At 42.3% G+C, this 15,732-nt stretch overlaps 1 protein-coding gene across 1 annotated transcript in view; it reads left to right on the top strand.

Moving 5' to 3' along the window:
• SMYD3 (SET and MYND domain containing 3) overlaps window positions 1-15,732 on the top strand; it is a 751,923-nt gene that overhangs the window by 86,158 nt on the left and 650,033 nt on the right.

Below are 15,732 nucleotides of genomic sequence, written 5' to 3'. Positions count from 1 at the left end.
CCCTCCACCCAAAAAAAATCCAGACAACTGCAAGCTTATGACTTGTTTGGAACTCACCAGAGAGCTTAGGTTCCAGGGCTGCCAGCTAGCTTGATGTCTAAGGAGAAACAGATTCCTGCAGAGAGAGACATGAGCACTTATTTACCTGGGGCAGACCCTGCTGGTTGCTGATAAGACTTAGCTAGAATCAAGAAGCTGATGGATGATGAATGTGGGCAGGTAAGAGAGGGTGCAGACTCTGGAGGCTGCACGTGGAGGGAAGTTTATATCCACTTGCAACCTTTTTCTCTATGAACTCTACCAGGTGGTCCCCCAGAAGACACACGAGATTCCTGAGAAAGCATCCTCTGGTGGTGTAGGGCTTGGGGAGAAGAGCAGTTGCTATAGAGGGAGCAAGAAATTTTGCCAGGAGCCTTCTTCCATATCTTTCCTTTCTCCTCTACTGAATGAAAACGGGAAAGGGCAGAAAAATCACTGTTGCCTTTAGGGCCCTGGTGAAAACCCATTGCACGTGGGGAAAGAACATAAATTCAAACCTACACTTGGTGGGATGTTCAGAGCCTCAGCTGGGTGAGGAGAAGCACTGAGAAGGCCACATCCCTGAGACCCAGGGATACAGTGATTGTCTAAGACTGATGCTTATTCAGCACAGCAGAAAATTCCTATTCCCATCTCCTATCACTAGAGTGTTAAAGCATCAGGTAGCAAAGTAATAGTGGATACTGCCAGGAGAGTCGCCAGACCCTGAAGACCTCTCTTAGGTGCAGCACAAAGGGAAGACGTAAAGCTGAGAGATATGGCAAATACTGAGATGTGGTCTCCACTCTAAACACAAGCTACTATACTGGTAGAGGAATTTGAAGGCCGTGCTGCCGGGAGGGTAACCATTATCCATAACAAACCTCCAACCTAACCTGATGTCTGACTAAACTAACTTAAACCCCCACCTGAAAGGCACAGCAAAAGGAAAGGTATGCCCATTTTTTTGCATCAAAACTGCTACCTTGGTTCCTAATCTCCTTCACAAGTTCAGCTTTCAACAACAAAAAATTAGGTGGCATACCAAAAGGCAACAAAAAACCCCAACACACTGCTAAGAGACAAACCAATCAGCAGAGTCAGATTTGGATAAGACAGAACTTTCTGACAGAGAATTTAAAATAGCTATGATTACTGTATTGAAAGCTCTAATGAAAAAGTTAACAGCATGATAAATTAGACGGGTACTTTTAGCTAAGGACAGAAACTATAGGAAAGAATTAAATAGAAGCACTAGAAGTGAGAAAAAGCAATACTGCCTTTACTGGGGTTAGTAGTCAAGGAAAGAATCAGTGGGCTTGTGAATATGAGGCAGAACACTAACTCGGGTCGTCAGTGTAGCAGCATGGGCTTCGAGGCATTCTTTGATATGACTGTTGATAAACATTTGTGGCTTAAGGGCTCCAGGGAGTAACATCCCCACAGGCCTTGTTTACTGTAGGGAGTGTGCCTACCCCCAGATGGACATGAATCCCTAGCCTGCTGTGACTCAGTTTATGGGAAGAAAAGGGCAAAGAAACCGTGAGACTTATGGGGTATTTCCACCCCTAAGGCCCCTATTGGACAAGGGCTGATATAGGTAACTGGGCAAGGCCAATGGGAGAAAACCACATCTTTCTGGATCCCACATTGGTATCCCCCCATCTTTAAGGGATAAAACCCCTATCAGACAATAGGAGGGGGCTCTTCTCCCTCGTCCCAGCTGTCCTGGGAGCTGTTTGTTTTCCTGTAATAATAGACTTTGCTTGCTTGCTGCCTGTGTGTTCTCGAAGTTCATTCTTCAGCTGCATGAACAAGAACCCAGATTGTGGTAACATCTTTCCGTCATCAGATAGGCCAATAGGAATTACTGGAAAAGAAAAAAAAAAAAGTCGGGAAAAACAGAAAACAGAACTGAGTATGGAACAATATCAGCAGATAAAATGTAAGCATACTTGGTATACCGTAAACCGCTAAAACATTAAACTGGAAAAGGTAAACTTATAGGAAAGGAAAACACATCAGGGTTGTCAGAGTTGGAGGTGAGGAAGGATTGATTCCAAGGGGCAGCATGAGGGGATTTGGGGTGATGGAGCTGTTCTGTATTAGGCTGTGCTCTTGGACACCTAACTCAGTGCATTTATCGGAATAGAACTGTGTATCTCAAAGAGTGAATTTTACTCTTATGTAAATTAAAAGCAACAACCAGGAGTTCCTGCTGTGGCACAGTGGGATTGGTGGTATCTCTGGAATGCTGGGATGCAGGTTTGATCCCTGGCCCAGCACCGTGGGTTAAGGATCTGGTGTTGCCAGAGCTGTAGCATAGGTTGCAGCTGTGGCTCAGATCTGATCCCTGGCCTAGGAACTCCATATGCTGAGGGGTGATTTAAAAAAAAAAAAAAAAAAAAAAAAAGTTCTTTGGAAAAAAAAAAAAAAACCACCACCAGGTAGTGAGGGGAAACCAAAATGAAATACAGTTATTACTGATGAAACTGACTGTATTACAAATGAATAACACAACTTCACTGAACTCGAGGCTGAGTGTATGAGTCTGAGACACATGCTGGACACGAAGCGAGTGTGGAGTCCCGATTGGCAGTTCTGTTTAAGCTCCCGAGTGACCTCATACAGCTAAAAGGTAGCCCTCCTGAGAACAGTCAAGCCAGGAGTCTGGTCGGGGGTTTATACCATCCTGCCGTATGCCAAGAGGCACCAAACAGGGTGTCCCCAGAGGGAGACAGATGAAGCGAGTCACGAGGCAAAGTTTCCTTCCCATTCCCCAACCCCAAAATCTTCTCTGTGTACTCTAGCCTTTGTAAAGCATTGGGAAATCACAGGTTACTGTATTTCTGAAGCCTAGCAATTTTTGAAAGGCATGCGAGGAACAAAAATGTTGTTTTTGTGAATTCCCGAAGGGTGGTGAAGGATTTAAAGTAGCTGTCCCTCACCCCTTAGGAGACTTGTCTCCCCTTCCCTGCTTCCTACAGTATGTTAGGAGCCAGCATTTCACAGTAAGTGATGTTAGTGGAGTGCAATTTTTGATGGAAATCCATCTTTTAATGGCATCCCTAAGAGGACAGGACGCAAGGAGACCCCTTGCGCTGTGAAAAACAAAAACAAAACAAAAAAAACCATAAAGGCCTATATGGACGAAAGTCCTCATAATGCAGTTCTGTAAGCTTAGGGAGTTGCTCTTAAATTATAATGCATCCCATTATATGGGTCTTCTATCCCTCGCTATTTTTAGCCAGTTGAGCACCCCTTGGCCAATTATTATCACCTCTTATATGATTTCTGCCTCATCCCCTATGCTGGGATCGGTTGTCATTATATTCTTCCCGTCGGGGGATGCCTGATCTCCTTAGGAGTCCTTTAAAGGGCTCGACTAATCTGATCCTTTATCATTTCTTTGCTGTTACCTCCAGTGGAGCTGCGGGGGCAAAAGGAAACAGACCTCTGGATGTTAAGACACCCTGTTACCTTGCCTCTGAGGGAGGAGTTCATAATTGGCATACATCCAACTTAGGCCAAGTACCCAGTCTCAGAGGCTAGACACGGTCAGTTTTGCTTTTTGCTCTTTACTTTCACCACAGTTGAGGAACCACCAATGGGTTCATCCAACTTCATCCTTAACTGTGGCTTAGGAACTTTGCTAACATTAATGGCTTGTCAGAGCGAGGATCCTAGGATTCTGAAACTCAGGACAGCGCCTGTATGCCTGGGTTTTCTTTGCTTCTGTCCAGAGACAGGCAGTGGGCAGGGATGTTGGGAGAAGAGGCTACGTGGTTAAGGAGTGGTTAATTCTGGTCAGCCTAAGGTCAGATGGGACGTTTGACCACTAATGTCTAGCTACTCCGTACACGAGAGGGGACGCCCACACATAACCGAGAAAGGACAGTAGATGTTGGACGCTGGTCTTTTTTTCAGATGGGAGCCAAATCCTTGAGCCTGGTGCACAGCTCAGTAGCAACCCCTCTGACATGTGCCTTAAAAAAAAAAAAAGGACAACGTTTGACCCTTAGACTCTGAGAAAGAAATGTTTAATTTTCTTTTATATGAAAGCCCAGCTCTATATAACCTGTTGGACAGGGAGCGATGGCCATCTGAAGCCTCTCTAGATTATAATATTGTTCTCCAATTAGTCCTGTTTTGTACATGAGAAGGGAAATGGTCAGAGGTGCCTTATGTTCAGATCTTTACGATAAGGAAAGACGTTGAGGGACTGAAAGTCGATGAGTAAAGCCCATTAGCTACTCCAAACTCAGAGGCTTGTCAAGGGAAATGAGAGTCCATCGGCTTTCTTAGAAAGACTCAGAGAGGCATTGAGGAAGCAGACGCCAGTAGACCCAGAATCACTGGGGGCCAAATAATTCTTAAAGGCAGATTCATAAGTCAGTCTGTGCCACATATACAGAGAAAGCTCTAAAAATTGGCTTTTGCCCCTGATCAGGACCTAGAGCTCCTCCTTAGAGTAGCAACTCAAGTATATAATAATTGGGACCAGGAAGAATGAAAGGAGAACAGAAGGAGAGACAGGGAAAAGGGTGAGGCTCTGGTTATGGCGCTACAGGGAGTCAACCTGGAAGCTTCCAAGGTGACAGGGCTAGGGCAGAGACCTAAGCCTGGAGCCTGTTTCGTCTGTGGAAAAGAGGGACACTATCTCCTTTCTTTTGTTTTCTCTTTCTTTTCTTTTCTTTTCTCTTTCTTTCTTTCTTTCTTTCTTTCTTTCTTCTTTCTTTCTTCTTTCTTTTCCTTTCTTCTTTTTTTTAGGGCCACGTATGGAGGTTCCCAGGCTAGGGGTCCAATCGGAACCAACGGTGGGATACAAGCCACATCTGTGACCTACACCACAGCTCACAGCAATGCCAGATCCTTAACCCACTGAGCAAGGCCAGGGATCAAACCCGAGTCCTCATGGATGCTAGTCAGGTTCGTTAACCTTAACCGCTGAGCCAGTAGAAACTCCGGAAAGAGGAACACTTTAAATGGGAATGCCCCAAGGCTCAGACCGCAGCACCTAGTCTGTGTCTTGGTCTAGACCATGTCAGGGAGATCACTGGAAAAAGGACTGCCCCCGAAGACGAAGGTCTCAGAAGTCGACCCCTCAAGGCCTGGGATCAAGACTGACAGGACCTGAGGCTTTCCACATTGGCTCCTGTCCTTGCCACCTCTCAGGGGCTCCTCGTGGATATAGGAGCCACCTATTCAGTCCTCCTCTCCAACGCTGGAACCCCCTCAAATAAATATGCCACTATTCATCGTATTTCTGGCAAGCGGGTTACAAAATTGTTTACACAAAACCTTTGGGTTGTGACTGGGAGTCCATTCTCTTCTCTTGTGCTTTTCTGATTGTTCTCAAGCATCCAACTCCCCTTTTAGGAAGAGAAATTTTGTCAGAGGTTAAAGCCTCAATTTGCATGACAATGGAACCTAATCAAGGTTTATACCTGCCTTTGATACAAGTAGACCCAGGAGACCCAGAAGTCTGGGCCGTAGGAGGAAAGATGGGAAGAGCAGAAAATGCTCAGCCGGTGAAAGTAACTCCTGAAGATCAAAATTTATTTCCTTGCCAGAAACAGTATCCTCTGAGAACTGAGGCGCAACAGGGATTTATCCCAGTTATGAGAAACCTAAAGGAAGAGGGACTCTTAATTGATGTAACAGCATTTTGGGAATGCAAAAGCCTAATGGGGATTGGTGCCTAGTGCCAGACCTTTGTCTGGTAAATGAGGCAGTGGTCCTATTACATCCAGTGGTGCCCTGACTCCTGTACTCTCCTCTCGAAGATTCCAGAAACAGCAGCTTGGTTTACTGTCTTAGATTTAAAGGAGGCCTGTTTCTGCATTCCCTTGGCTAAGGCTTCATAATTTTTATTTGCTTATGAGGATCCCCCAGACTCATCCACGCAGCTAATTTGGACTGTCTTGCCTCAAGGATTTAGAGACATCCCTCATTTATTTGGACAGGCATTAGCCAGAGATTTAGCAAACTTTAAGGCTTCTAAGCCTGTTAAAAGTTATTCAGTATGTGGGAGACATTCTTCTCTGCTGATACGGAAGAACAATGTAAGGTAACTTTTAGTTATATGCTGACCAAAGAAATGGCCTACACATATTTCATGACCAGCCAGAGAAATCATAAAAATCATACGGGTTATAGGTATTTTAATCAATTTTATCAAATATGAGATCAGTATATGTGGAGTACTCCTGAAAAGGGTTATTTAACCCAGCTGGTGGAGCTCCCTTCGTGGCTCAGTGGTTAATGAATCCGACTAGGAACCATGAGGTTGTGGGTTCGATCCCTGGCCTCGTTCAGTGGGTTAAAGATCCGGTGTTGCTGTGAGCTGTGGTGTAGGTTGCAGACGCGGCTCGGATTCTGCGTTGTTGCTGTGGCTCTGGCGTAGGCTGGCGGCAACAGCTCCGATTGGACCCCTAGCCTGGGAACCTCCATTTGCCGCGGGAGCGGCCCTGGAAAAGGCAAAAGACAAAATAAATAAATAACCCAGCCCGCATCTGTTTGTTGGAAGCAAAATAAACATTATGTCAGATTTGAGGGGCGACCCCTATTCTCTAATTAGCCAAAACCTTTAGGATATTTGGGAACCAAATGTTTACAAATCATCCAGGTCACATAAAATCCAGATAAGACTCCCATATGGCCTGGAATGGACTTGGGATCTAACCCTGGAGTGCGTTGGCTAGTCCCAAATGGAACTTATTGGATGTGTGGAACTAATCTGTGGCCGTGGCTGCCCCCAGGATGGGTAGGGCACTGCACTCTGAGATTGGCTCTTGCTCATGGCAACACTATGAAAACTCTGAGCTGAGAACCAGCCAATGTTCCCTCTTTACATGCCAGATGGGCCAGATCAGTGTTCCACCGGTATGATTACCTAGCAGCAATATTTGTGCCTTCATTAGGAACCACTGACCTAATGGTGATGGTGGAAGCCTTAACTAACTTTACTTGACAAGTTCTTAATGATACTGCAGAAGCTATTTTTACCCTAAACACGGAATAACGACAAATAAGAAAAGTAGTGCTACGAAACCAAATGTCCTTAGCTATACTTACTGCAGCTCAAGGAGGTACCTGTGCTATTGTAAAAATCTCAACGTTGTGTCTTTATTCCTGATTATTCGCAGAATGTGTCCGATTGCCTGCGAGATCTCCGGCAGCAGATTCATGAGATGTCCGATCCAGCTCCAGCTTTTGGAGCTGCCCTCTGGAACTGCTTGACCTCCTCCTCCTGGTGGAAACATTTCCTCACCATAGTCATCATCGTGGTTTTGATCATTTTATTCAGACCCTGTATAAGTAATTGTATTTCTTGTTTCATTACATCCCAGTTAGAACCTGTCAACCTTCAAGTGGTGATAGAAGGGGTACCCAATGTAATGTATCAAAGCCCACTCGACCGTCTCACGAGTGGAGACCTAACTGCTTTCCCCTAACGACACCGCTTTTCAGCAGGAGGCAGTCAGAGTGGCCATCACCCCCTCCCCCCCGCAATTAGAGTCTCCAACTCTAGAAGAGGGGATTGAGGCAGAATACTAAGTCAGGTCATCATGTAGGAGCATGGGCTTCGATGTATTCTTTGATACGGTTATTGATGAACATTTGTGGCTTAAGGGCTCCGGGAGTAACATCCCCACAGGCCTTGTTTACTGTAGGGAGTGTGCCTACCCCCAGATGGACATGAATCCCTAGCCCCTGAGACTCAGTTTATGGGAAGAAAAGGGCAAAGAAACCGTGAGACTTATGGGGCATTTCCACCCCTAAGGCCCCTATTGGACAAGGACTAATATAGGTAACTGGGCAAGGCCAATGGGAGAAAACCACATCTTTCTGGATCCCACGTTGGTATCCCCCCATCTTTAAGGGATAAAAGCCCCTATCAGACAATAGGGAGAGAGGGGGCTCTTCTTCCCTCTCCCAGCTGTCCTGGGAGCTGTTTGCTTTCCTGTAATAAAGACTTTGCTGGCTTGCTTGCTGCCTGTGTGTTCTCGAAGTTCATTCTTTGGCCGTGTGAACAAGAACCCGGATTCCAGTAACATCTTTCTGGCATCAAAGGGAGTGGGGAAGGAAAGAACTAGCCTAAGTCATGTTGGAAAATAGTCTTTTGAATGAATATTGTTAGGCTGAAGACAAAAAAGAGCTGCACACAAGCTTACTGTACTCTTTTTTGGCAAATTTGTTTCTCACAGAAGTGTGGATTACCATTTCTGAAACTATATGTTTACTAAGGTTGAAAAAATAGGTACAGTAGATAAGGAGATTGAGTCTTCTGCTTGTCAGAGAAATTACAAATAACGTGCAGGTTAGAATGAACCCTGAGGAGTTGGAGTGAAATCAGAAATATCAGTATGAATTTATTCTCAATATTTTAGCTACATATGTAAATAGATACAGAAATACAGATGTATGTGTGGCATAGTATATACAGTTGACCCTGTAACAACATGGATTTGAACTGCCTGGGTCCACTTAGATGGAGATGTTTTTCAGTGGTAGATAATACAGTACTAGATGGTCTGTGGTTGATTGAATCCGAGGATGCAGAGGAACTGAGACTCCAGAGAGCTGACTATAGTTATACAGGAATAACCCCCACATTGTTCAAGGATCAACAGTATTTCTTATCATTGACTGCTAAGAAGTTCTAGAAACAGATATCGCAGTGGCAGTGAGCACACTTGGTTCCAATATCTTGTTTTCTAATAACATTCTCCAATCAAAGCAACTAGCGAAGGGGTTGATTCCAGGATCAACCTGGAGCATCTTGTCTTACTGGAACTATGGAAGTTCTTCCAACTTAGGGTTACCAAAAGGGGCGGGTGGGAGTGGGATGGACTGTGGGTTTGGGATTGGCATATGCACACTGAGGTATATGGAACGGTTGGCCAAAAGAGACCTGCTTATATTATAGCACAGAGAACCCTGCCCAATTCTCTGATCATCTATGTGGGAAAAGAATCAGAATGAGCATTGTATATGTATGACTGGGTCACTTTGTTGTACAGCGAAATGATCGCAGTGTTGTCAATTAACTGGACTTCAAAAAAACTTAAAAAAAAGAAGGGTAGGGACATGTTGAAAGGCACAGGAGCCAAACTGGAAGAGCTCGAAACAGCCGAAGCTGGAGAATTAGAACAACACAGTGTCCCAATAGTTTTGGATTATAACTCAGAATAAAATAATATCTATAAGCCCATAATGATATAAATAAATTAGATGAATAAATGAATGGGGAGATAGCACATAGAAAATTGGAATTATATGAGTAGAAGGAATGGGGGAAATAGAAAGTCACCATTAGAAAATTATAGTTGTGATTGTCATAAGGCAAGATCCCATGACAGATGCTAAATTAGTGGGTGAAAGTTTGATGAGCAGCAGTATCTATGTGGACTCTTATTCCATTATATTAACTGCAAGGGAAAGAGAGCAACTTTACATTGGATAAACCTGGCAAATAGCACCTTAACCAAGAGAAGAGCACCTTACCTTTGCGGTATTCTCTAAAAACGCATAATCTCAGTTTAATTTGAGGAAACATCCAATGGACCCTAAATATTCATTGTTCTTTAAAAGTATCAAGTGTTGGAGCTCCTGTCTTGGCGCAGTGGTTAACGAATCCGACTAGGACCATGAAGTTGTGGGTTCGATCCCTGGCCTTGCTCAGTGGGTTAAGGATGCGGCGTTGCCATGAGCTGTGGTGTAGGTGGCAGACACAGCTTGGAGCCCGAGTTGCTGTGGCTCTGGTGTAGGCCAGTGGCTACAGCTCCAATGAGACCCCTAGCCTGGGAACCTCCATATGCCGAGGGAGCGGCCCTAGAAAAGGCAAAAAGACAAAAAAAAAAAAAGTATCAAGTGTCAAAGACAAGGAAAGATTTAGGGATTGTCCCAAATTGAAGGAGACTAAAGGTACAGGAAACCTAAACGCATTGTGGAATCCTGGACAAAATGAGGATGTTGGTGGAAAAATTTATTTGGATGAAATCTGAGTAAGGCCTGTAGTTTACTTGATAGTTATTGTATCAGTTTTGTTTCTTAGTTTCGATAATTATAGTATGATGTTAAGTAAGGTGTTAATATTAGAGGAAGTTAGGTGAAGAGTATATGGGAATTTTCTGTAAGTTTAAAATTATTTTAAAATAAAAAGTTAAAGAGTAAAAAAAGTTGTTTTTTTTTTTTTAAAGACTGCTGCCTGATCACTTAGTTTATAAAAATAAAGCTCCTATCCACACTTACCAGAGATTTAAATTTGTAAATTTCAGTTCAATTTAGGAAGATTAGGTTCTTTTGCAATCTCCTACTATTGTTACATAGTTTTGTTTAAAAAAGGAAGGTTTCCTAAGTAAGTTTTCTTCTCAAATATTTGGGGACCTGTACATTTTATTTCTTAAATAGGTGTGCAGGAAATTTGAGCACGTAACTATTACTTAAAAGCTTCAGGCCTAAAAATTGTTTTAAACGTGGCATTTACTTCTAACTTATTTGCATTATTGATTCATGAAATATTGAGTAACAACTATGTGACAGGTGCTTAGCTGGGACTTGGGGTACAAAGCCCGTTAAGGTAGTCTCTCTTTTTGGTGAATTTGCAGTTATTTCGAGAATGTAGAAAAAACTGTAGTAAAGTTCATTGTCAAGTGGGACATTCTCATCATTGGGTGTTTTTGGTTTTTGGCTGCGCTTGTGGCATGGGGAGTTCCCAGGCCAGGGATCGAATCGAAGCCACAGCAGTGACAGCAACGCCAGATCCTTAACCCTGACCAGGGAACGCCTCTAATGTTGTGGTTTTATTGAGCATATTTTCTCTAGTTTCTTTGTATCTTCTCTTTGAAATTCTTCTTTTATGTAGAATCTCAATACCTCAGCACTGTTATTCTTCCTCTACTCCCTAAAGCCATTTTGATCTTTTTTTTTTTTTTTTGGTCTTTTTAGGGCCACACCCACACCATATAGAGGTTCCCAGGCTAGGGGAAATAATCGGAGCTGTTGCTGCCGGCCCATGCCAGAGCCACAGCAACGCCAGATTTGTGCCATGTCTGTGACCTACACCACAGCTCACAGCAACGCTGATCCTTAATCCACTGATCGGGGCCAGGGATCGAACTTGCAACCTCATGGTTCCTAGCCGGATTCGTTTCCACTGCGCCAAGATGGGAACTCCCTAAAGCCATTTTGGAATTCTCAGTAGTTCCTTTGGTTTTCCTAACTTAGAGAAGAATGGTAGTTCTTGTCCTGGTTGAACATTATCTAATACTACAGTTACTCAAAATGCCTTCTTTCTTGACAGACTACTCTTACCAAAGAAACTTAGGAGTAAGTAAAATGCCTTCACTTAAGATTCTGCTCCTTTGTTTTGTGTATTCCATGGTTTATTCATGGAATAAAATAACTTATGAAATCTGTGGACTCGTAGAAAAAGGTATATTTATACATTTTGCAGTAATTTCAGATAATCTGATCTCACCAAAGCTTATCTGTTGACCCTAAATAAAAAATCACGTTTGGGGGCAAAAAAGGAAATATCAATTCATCTTGAGACTTGGTTTAGTTCTTAGTGCATTAGAAAATGATCAGGGGAGTTCCCATCCTGGTGCAGTGGAAATGAATCTGACTAGGAATGATCAGGTTGTGGGTTCGATCCCTGGCCTCACTCAGTGGGTTAAGGATCCCGCGTTGCTGTGAGCTGTGGTGTAGCTTGCAGATCAGCTCGGATCCGATGTTGGTGTGGCTATGGTGTAGGCCAGCAGTTGTAGCTCCAATTGGACCCCAATCCTGGAACCTCCATATGCCGCAAGAGCGGCCCTGAAAAAAAGAAAAAAAAAAGATTAGGAAAGGTAATTATGATAATTAAAAGAAAAATTGTAAAAAAAAAAAAAAAAAGACTGGAACGTTTTGTAATGATGACTGTGAAGGCAAACAGCAGGATCATGGCTAAGTAGAAAGCTGCCTTCAAAGTCAGAATATGATTTAGGAGATAGTCTGCCATCAGTTAGGTAGCCAAGATCAGGTAAGTGAGTGCCCTGCTTTTTTCCTTCAGTAGAATGAGCAAGGAACATAGCGGAAGGATGATAGACCTGGGCATCTCTTACATTACTCGTCTCATCTGCAATTATGTCAAATTCTTTTGCTTCTTCCCACTTCCCTTTTTTGGTGGTAGGGGTCGGAGGTGGCTATGAAGATCCCAGGCCAAGGAGCCACAGCAGTGACAACACTGAATCCTTAACCACTAGGCCAGGAAAGGAACTCCAATCTCCTTTTCTTTGTCTTTTGTCTCTTTAGAGCTGCACCTGTGGCATATGCAGTTTCCCAGGCTAGTGGTCTAATCAGAGCTGTAGCCATGGCCTATACCAGAGCCACAGGAACGCCAGATCTGAGCCCTGTCTTCGATCTACACCACAGCTCATGGCAAGGCCGGATCTTAACCCACTGAGCGAGGCCAGGGATCGAACCTGCAGCCTCATGGTTCCTAGTTGGGTTCTTTTCCATTGTGCCACGACGGGAACTCCCATTTCTCACTTTGGATGTGTTCCATTTGCCCTTATGCTCTTGCTGTGATGGTGGTCGAATTGGATGTTAAATGTGAAAGTTCTCGTTCCTGATGTTTCCATGTCAGAGGAGTTGTGCTGAAATAAGATTCTACGTTGATTAAATATCTACTATGTGGTAGACCGTGCAAAATCTACTTTTTATGCATTATTTCATGTGAGCTTATTATAATTAAGTGAGACTTTGAAATATAGCTGGGGCACAATACCGTTTTATTGTGTGGGCTGCATTGTCTTCGAGAAGTGTGTGGGAAACCTGAATTGATATTTTAAGAATTACTAATGGATATTTTAAGAGTTACTACGGTTAAGAGTTACCATAATGGAAGATAGGGGCAGACTGGTGCAAAATAGGTATAAAGCACAGAAAAGCCGATAAGACTGAAAGATAAGGTTGTGTGTATCTTTTGAAAGTCACCTCTACCAGTAAGTGCTAGTGATGAGACATTTGCCTGCATAAAACCATCATGAGTTGACATCTTAAGACGGAGTACTCACCTAAAGAAATAAATTGCTTTAGTATTAATGCATCTAAGATGAGAGAAATGTGTTTTACCATTGCAGTGCATGGATGGCTTCCTTGCTGATTGGTAATATCTTGGATTCTATTCTATGAAAAATTTTCTTATTTATAGTTTAATTTGTCATGTATTTGAGATAATTTTGAGCTTTGTTAGTCATAGATTATGACTTTGCGTTGTGTCACTTAGAAATATTCTAAGAAAAATTCTAGTGTAGTCCTTTTATTACACAGTGAAGTCTCACAGCATATTAAAAACTAAACCTGACACGGCGAAATGAAATTTTTCTTCTCAAGTGAACACAAGTAAACTCATTAAAGAGAATCTCTTGCTGTGTCCTGACTCTCTGCAGTTTACATATTTTGAGTTTTTGATAAACTTTTTCCGTGGATGATCTCTCTTGCTGCGTGCCCTCTAATTAGCTTTTTAAAAAGCAGCACACACTAGTACCTCCCTACCTCCTCTGAAATCTTTTTGTGAGAACAAGGAGAATGATTAACTTTGTAGTTGATGTATGGTGGCATAGCTATCTAAAATACATTCATTAAAGCAATTTAATTTTTAAAAGATAGCCAAGTTAAATATGTAATCACTTGCCAGAGTAATTAAAAAGAATGGATATAATTAGGAATTGTGTCTATCTTTTTAAAGGGTGTCACATAACTGATAGTTCAGCTCTGTACATGCAGTTGATAATAAATGGCTCTGATAGTTTCCTTGGAGCAAGTGTTAGGGGAGAGGGTACTTTCACACTTAAAGTCCAACCTGATTTTGACATAACTTTTTCATTACTATTGTGTGGTATCTGCAGTCATACAGTGAGGTCAGAAACTTGCATATGTGTTGTGATGTCTCTGTTTTTTTCTCCCTCATTGTGGTCACCAGTGTGGATTTTTAGGAACTGACTGATTTTTCTCAGTTCTAAAAGGTAAAGGAAATTCTGATTTTTTTTTTTTTTTTTAATGGCTCTAAGAGGAACTGAGGATTAAGATTGAAGTTTGGTTGCCTGGATTGAGCTTGAAGAGATTGTGGCAGAATTGGAGAGTAATTTATTTCTATAGCAGATATACATAAATGTGCTTCTTTTAGGAAATTGGTCATATAAAAATTGTTACATCTTTTATGTACTTATTCATCAAATTTTGCTGAGCAGTGTAGTTGCCGAATTTTTATTAATTTCCTTTTCTCAAAAAGGTAGCGTTGTAATTAACAAAAAAATTATTTTGCCCCAAAAAACAAGGCAGTTGGTTCTGCTAAATTTACAAATCTTGTTTTGTTTTTGTTCTCAACTGCGGCATGTGGAAGTTCCTGGGCCAGGGGTCTTACCTGCGCCACGCCACCGACCCAAGCAGTGGACAACACCTGATCTTTTAAAATGTGCTTTTTTTTGTTTAGGATAAACATCTTGGGATTGGACCCAGCTCATCCTTTGCAAATGATGTTTTCCTTTCCTTCAGCAGGATTTAAGTTTCCTAAACTAAAGACACTTCTTTCTATGGTTAGTAATTTAGAACCACTTTCCCTGTTCCTTTGGGTAACCTCAGCTCGGCTCCGGGGCAGTCTTTTCTGTCCTCCCCGTGCGTACTCCACTTGCATTCCTGCCTCTCCGTTTAACTGCTTTCAGCCAGGTCATCAACAACCTAAATCCCAGGGCACATGCTTTGGTTCTTACTGTACTTGATAATTGGGCATTGCACGCCAGCTCTCCTCTTCCTCCCTTTCCTGCCTCTTTTTAGAGTTAAAAAAATCTGATTTATGTGTAATAGCCTGAATTCTCTGTTATTTTCAGGTACCTCTAAATCCTTTATAATTATTTCTAGTATTTTTTATTTAGTATTTTAAGTGTTATAAGATTGCCTTTAATATAGACCCTGTGGCTCTCTGACTCAATAAAATAAAATCACATTAGAACTTTAGTTTTAAGGTCATATTTTTTACCCATTTCTCTCATGGATTTGAAGGTTGCCTTTTGGATTTTATTGTCCTATTACTTTATTGCCTTTCCGTGTTTTATACAAAGGGCATCTCTTGAGATCCTTTTATTCAAATTCTTTTGATAACTTTTACTGGTTTTCAAATATCAGTAAAGGAATCTTTTTAAAAGGACAGGAAGGGAGTTCCCATTGTGGTTCAGGGGATTACACACCCAACTAGTATCCATGAGGATGTAGGTTTGATTCCTGCCCTTGCTCAGTGTAGGTTAAGGATCCGGCGTTGCTGTGAGTTTCGATGTAGGTCACAAGACTCGGCTTGGATCCTGCGTGGCTGTGGCTCTGGCATAGGCCAGCGGCTTCAGCTCTGATTCGACCCCTACCTAGGAACTTCCATATGCAGCAGGTGTGGGCCCTAAAAAGGAGAAAAAAAAGAAAAGGAATTTATCAAGTCATTTACTATTCTTTATTGTAAGGTACATCAAAACATATCTGTTTTAGCCTTATTGGTAGTTTTGTTTATTTAATCACAGTGAAATATCGAATATGATTTTGGCGTAAAGAAACTTCTTTCTATAATTAGTAATTTAGATTACTTCCTGCCAGTTAATGATGTAGAGTTGACCTTACCTGTTAGATGTAACAATGTGCAAATGAAAGAAGAAAGGGTATTTGAGGAGTTGAGAGTTTATTCAG

Source organism: Sus scrofa, chromosome 10, assembly GCF_000003025.6.
Source record: "Sus scrofa isolate TJ Tabasco breed Duroc chromosome 10, Sscrofa11.1, whole genome shotgun sequence".
Taxonomy (NCBI): Eukaryota; Metazoa; Chordata; class Mammalia; order Artiodactyla; family Suidae; genus Sus; species Sus scrofa.
The sequence above is the reverse complement of the archived record's forward strand: the minus strand, read 5'-3'. Positions and strand labels throughout refer to the sequence as shown.